Source organism: Myotis lucifugus, unplaced genomic scaffold, assembly GCF_000147115.1.
Source record: "Myotis lucifugus unplaced genomic scaffold, Myoluc2.0 scaffold_3512, whole genome shotgun sequence".
In the NCBI taxonomy this organism is placed as follows: domain Eukaryota; kingdom Metazoa; phylum Chordata; class Mammalia; order Chiroptera; family Vespertilionidae; genus Myotis; species Myotis lucifugus.
Genome location: NW_005874560.1, coordinates 10228 through 16014, shown reverse-complemented (window position 1 = coordinate 16014; position 5787 = coordinate 10228). Strand labels below are relative to the sequence as shown.

At 45.0% G+C, this 5787-nt stretch overlaps 1 pseudogene; it reads right to left on the bottom strand.

Annotated features, from left to right (window-relative positions):
- Positions 1-4172: 4172 nt before the first annotated feature.
- LOC102431151 lies at positions 4173-5710 on the bottom strand (annotated as a pseudogene).
- Positions 5711-5787: the final 77 nt, after the last annotated feature.

Sequence of the window (5787 nt, the reverse complement as noted above, 5' to 3'; positions counted from 1 at the left end):
CCCAGTGAGGTCCGTGGTTGCCGCCTGGCCTGTGCCCGGGCCCTCCCACCCTCCGATCACCATGGGGATCCGCACAGGCCAGCCGGCAACCCCAGCCCCATTGGGGTCCGGGGTTGCCGCCTGGCCTGTGCCCGGGCCCTCCCACCCTCCGATCACCATGGGGATCCGCGCAGGCCCTCCCACCCTCCGATCCCCTTTCGCCAGCCCCAGGCCCCCTGGCCTGCGCCCGGGCCCTCCCACCCTCCGATCGCCAATGGGATCACGCCGCGCAGGCCAGCCGGCAACCCCGGCCCCAGTGGGGTCCGGGGTTGCCACCCTGTTTTCCAATAAAGATCACCGGCTGGGGGGTGGGGGAAGGCGGCCTTTGCCCACCCCCTAGCTTTTACCTGCCACCTGGGTTGCGGATCACCATTTTTCTGTCCTTCCCCTTTCGCCTCCCGTATGCAAATTAGCCGCCATTTTTGTTGGCGGTTAACCGCCATCTTAGTTGGCAGTTGATTTGCATAAGGATATGCTGATTAGCCAATGGGAAGGGTAGCGGTCATACGCCAATTACCATGTTTCTCTTTTATTAGTGTAGATAGATGTTTCCCACTCTGTAGCAATGTTCCATCCTTCATCACATTGTTATAGCTCTGTATTTTATGCAATTATATATTACTCTTCATTGTTCGAAATTGTTACAGCTTTATGTTGACCTTTTGATCTCCATCTACACACATTACAGGCATTTACTGCTCTCTGCTCTGCTGCTTACTCATAGTCTCGAACAGCAGTTCTCAACCTGTGGGTCGCCAACCTGTGGGTTGCGGCCCCTTGGGGAGTCGAAAGACCCTTTCACAGGGGTCGCCTAAGACCATCGGAAAACACATATATAATTACATATTGTTTTTGTGATTAATCACTATGCTTTCATTATGTTCAGTTTGTAACAATGAAAATACATCCTGCATACCAGATATTTACATTATGATTCATAACAGTAGCAAAATTACAGTTATGAAGTAGCAACGAAAATAATTTTATGGTTGGGGGTCACCACAACATGAGGAACTGTATTAAAGGGTGGAGGCATTAGGAAGGTTGAGAACCACTGGTCTAGAACCTTTCCCCAGCTAGAGAAATTCTTGTACAGAGCAGACACTGGTGTCGAGTCAGCCATGCCAGGAAAGTGTAGGAATGGTGTTTTATGCTCACCTTGGGCCTTCCTTCACAAAGCTGTAGTTCAATTATTTATCACTTTTAAGATGTAAATTATTCTTATGTTCCTCAAGTTTTGAAAATGTATGCTTTTAATTTTAAAATGAATGTGATTCAATTTTATTAATTAAAAACCACAGAAGTTTAATGGGCCCTTTGAAATTGCATTCATTTGAAGAAAATGTGCCACACAATATTTAATGAGCTTTTGAAATCTCTAACATGCATATAGCATATAAAAATGTATTTGAAACATTTATAATATATCGTTTCTTTTACAAAATACTATTTTTCATGTAAATTCACTGGGTGAACTTTGAAAGGATAACAGTGATTAAGAAAAGCATTAAATAGAAGGTAATCCAAAAGTGGAAGGGACTCAATTCATAAAATCCCAGGCAGAGAAAGAAGCACACACGTTATTCTTTCCTGTGAAAGAACAAAAGTGATTCCCTCTCTTTCTGTCACCCCCTCATAGAATAAAATTTGTTGGTGATAAAAATGAGCCAGACATGCCTGAAACAATCATTTTTCACTTCCCACTAGTATCACTCACCATGACATATATATGATTGATGCAAAAAAAACTCAAACCTAAGTTTTATTCAGAAGAATAAAGCAGTGAGATTAGTGCAACTTCCTTGCAAACCAAAATATCCATTTGTGACTATGTGGCTTTTCACTTCCTATGATGATAGTGATTTCAGAAAGGATGGAAAAGAATCAATCTAATCAGAGATGGCATGGCAATTTTAAAATTAAAAATATATGTAATTTCTGAAATGTTGTCAATGAATATAAAATAGCCATCAAGAATAATGAAAAGAGGACACTAGTAAATTGTTTGCAATCATGTGTTCAGATGTTAGTTTAACAAAAGAAAATGGCAAAGTGTCTAGGAAATTCTCTTTCTAAGATCAGAGAAGCTTCTTTTACCAAAAGTTATAGCTGATGGAAGGTTGGATAAAATAAAAAATAAAAATCCACTACCATTTTTTCCAAGTCTGAATTCTTATTTTAAAGGAAGAAGTACCCATCATATTTAGAATTATTATCAGTTTTTATTAACACCTTTCTTCTTAATATTTTAGCTTCAAGCACTTTAAAGAACAAAAATGAATTAAAATAACTATTACATACCTTAACTAATAAAGAATTTAAAGATAAAAAATAACTATTACATATTTACATTTGCTTTTTTCGCTAAGGACAAGAATACTAGTATGAGTATGATGAGAAAAGATAGGTTACAGAGGGAGACTCATTTAAAAATTAAGAAATATTTTACCCCTACGATTCCTTTAGAAACACTTTCTAAAGAAGTATTCTAGTATAAAGCCCTTGACACTACTAGTATCAGAGAACTACGAACAAGCCTAACCTGGTAATTAGTAAAACTGGTAAAAGCTAAAATTTAACTCTCTGTTTATTTTATTGTATTGTTTGTGAGCCATAGCCGTAAGCATTGCATAGCTTATTTTATCTTCCCATCAATCCTATATTGCAATTTTCAATTATTACTCATTGATAAGGTAAGACAGAAGAAACCTCTTGCTGAAAGCAGCCCACTAGAAACCACGCCCTCACGAAGCCACGCCCACCTAACTCCAGACCAGGGCTTTGCACTTAGGCTGGCCTCTGCACTTCATTCTAGTTTTCTTGCCCTACAAGGTCATTCCTCCATGGGATATTTCCTCTGGCTCCATCTAGACCAGTGGTTCTCAACCTTGGCTGCACATTAGAATCACCTGGGAACCTTTTTAAAATCCTGATTTCTGGGCCTCATCCTCTGGAAATTCTGTTTCTTTGTTACTAATGTTGTGGCCCCACCCCATAACAAAGAAACAGAATTCAGGAGGATGAGGCCCAGAAATTGATTGTTAGAAATCAATTTTAAAAATATTCCTAGGTGATTCTAATGTGCAGCCAAGGTTGAGAACCACTGATCTAGACTGTCATGACATTTCTGGAAGATTGGTGTTTCGTTCTCTTTTACCAGTAAAGCCTTTAACTGATTCAGATGGAAAACCTCCACTTCATCTAACTCATATTCCATCCCATTGTGTCTGAACATTTTCAGTTGACTAATTCAAGAAATATCTGAGCAACCACCTACCAGGCTGGAGGAGGCTGGGTAGACCAAATGATTTTTAATATACCTTTCAGCTGTATTACTCTTTGAGAGAAAATATACATTGAAATGTTTTATTTAAATAAAAACATAGCTTACTAATATGTTTAAAATTAATTAAATATTAAAAAAAAAATAAAGTTTCAGTGTCCCACTATAATTATGAATCCAACCTCCCAGAGATAATAATTGTCAATGTTTCTTTTAATGGTTTAAAAACTACACATGTATATCTATTCCTTAATTTAACGTCATTAGTTAATGTAAGTTACGTGTGTGCTCAAACTACCATCTTCTATTGGAATTCACCGATTATCTCTTGCCAAAATTTTCCCAGAATTGATATGTGCGTAGGGTTAGGAAACTTTTCAAAAGTTCACCTTAGAATTCAGCTGCACAGACTGACATTTCAACAGAAGACAGGGTCTATCTGATTTTCATTTTATTTGTAGGATATTGAAATGCAGATTTCCCAGAGCGGTCAGGCACTGACATGACCCGAAAGGCTGGGCTGTTTGTAAGGAGAGTCTAGTCTTCCTTCAGGCAGCGGCCAGTGAAGGATGCTCAGGGCTGGACTGGCGACTTTCAGCAGAGACATGATGGCAGGCTGTCTGGAGTCTGCGCTGTCTTTTTCAGAAGCTTGGTAGGGAATTATTTTTAAACAGAAGTGCTAACTCTTACAAGTATGTCTAAGTACCAACCTCTTTATGTTTTTCTGTTGGGGTCCAGCCCCAGGAGGTCCAGGGGTTCCCAAAGGTGTGGATGGATTTCTTGTATCCAAAATGCTGCATCACCACATCCAAAGCCTCCGGCCCTGTGGCTCCCTGGGTAACAGCTGTCCCTATTTTATGTATTGGTAACAGGAGTAATTGGGCAATTCTCTGGTTGGGCTGAATCTGTGAGAGTGGTTTTGGAGATTTTTTTCCCCTTGCAGACTCTTCTTCCCTTTGTTTCCACCTGTTTCATTTCTGATGCTCTCCATCTTCTCCAAGGTCTTGCTGGAATCAGCTGGACTCTGGTCCCCCGGGATTCATGTAGGATTTCTCTATGATGACCAAAGCCTCTTTTATGTAGTTCTGCATCGCAGACACGGTGGCACAGATGGCCTGGCTGCCAAACCCGTGGGTCATCAGGCTGAAGTGAGACAGGCAGTTCTGAATGTTCGCCTCTAGGACCGGGGCCGGCCGGCTGTTCCCATTGGGTGTTCGGTCTTGGTGGAGGAGGTCTGTGAATTCTTGACACACTTGCTGTGCAGCCAGCAGCATGTTCTTCCTCGTTGCCATCTCATTCCGTCCTCCGAGATGAGGTCTAGTTAACTACTCAGCCACCGGCTTACTAGGAAACTCAGCTTCAGAGACATACGCGAAGTCCCGAGCCAAGTGAACGGCCTCCCCTTCTACTAAGGACGTCAGGAGGGTGACGGGTGCAGCCTTCCGTCTGCCGGCTGGAAGCTTCAGCCCAATCTTGTCCAGCTTCTCCCGCAAGGACCGAACTCCATTTTTAGATTTGGCTCTTCTGAGAACACCTCCCAGTATTGAGGCATTTAAGCACTCAGGTGGGGACAATCGCCTCTGGACTTCGGCAATTGTCACTTTGTATTTCGACGTGGAGCCCAGGAGGGACAATCTTCCGGGGACGGAGCAGAAGACCTCACTGGGGTTCATCACAGCCCCCACCAGCTCCTTCTGACAGGGGAGACTCAAGGCATTCTTGGTCATTGAAATGGGACCTTTGCAAATCCCAGTCTGATCATGCAGAAGCAGGGGCTGCTCATCCACCTTCTGCACCTCGTCCATCGGTTCCCCCATGTCATGAGGGCCCAGGTTCTCCGCCCGTCCTGCTGCGTCCAGGGCGTGCGCGTGGGGCAGCAGCAGGTCTGAGCGGTGGAAGCCATCCCTGTGGGCGCTCATAGCGCTGCAGTCCAGCCCGGAGGGATGGGGTAGCAGGCTGGCCGGGCGCCCGTGGTGCAAGGGCAAGCCAGCAGCCTCCTGGCTCTGGCGGCCGGGCCAGGCCTGTGGCTGACTGCCAGCTGGCGCCGACTGGTGCAGGGGGTTGATGGCAGCGTTCGCTTCTCCCCGATGCGAGTAGGGGTCTGCCCACTGGGAATAAATCAGCGGCTGGTAGGGAGGTGGAAAGTAGGGTGGTGGCTGGGTTTTCCGAAACTCTGGTATTAGAGAGGGGCGGCTTGGGGCTATAGAGATGTTGCCCTTCCGAGGAGAGGTGGGGGAGGCTTGGGTTCCCATTGCTGCTCCCGTCCTTGGATCCTGGCGTGGCCCGCCCTCGAAGCCCTGCGGCGAACCTCTGGGCGCTCCGCCGCCCAAGGCTCTCCAAAGCGCGAAGTCCGAGTTCCAGGCCCCGGAGGAAGGCGCATGCAGCGCCCTTGGTGCAGGGCACTCTCACTCACCTGCTCACACATGTCAGTGGACTGTTCGATCGCCAGAATGTGGGGTCCAGCC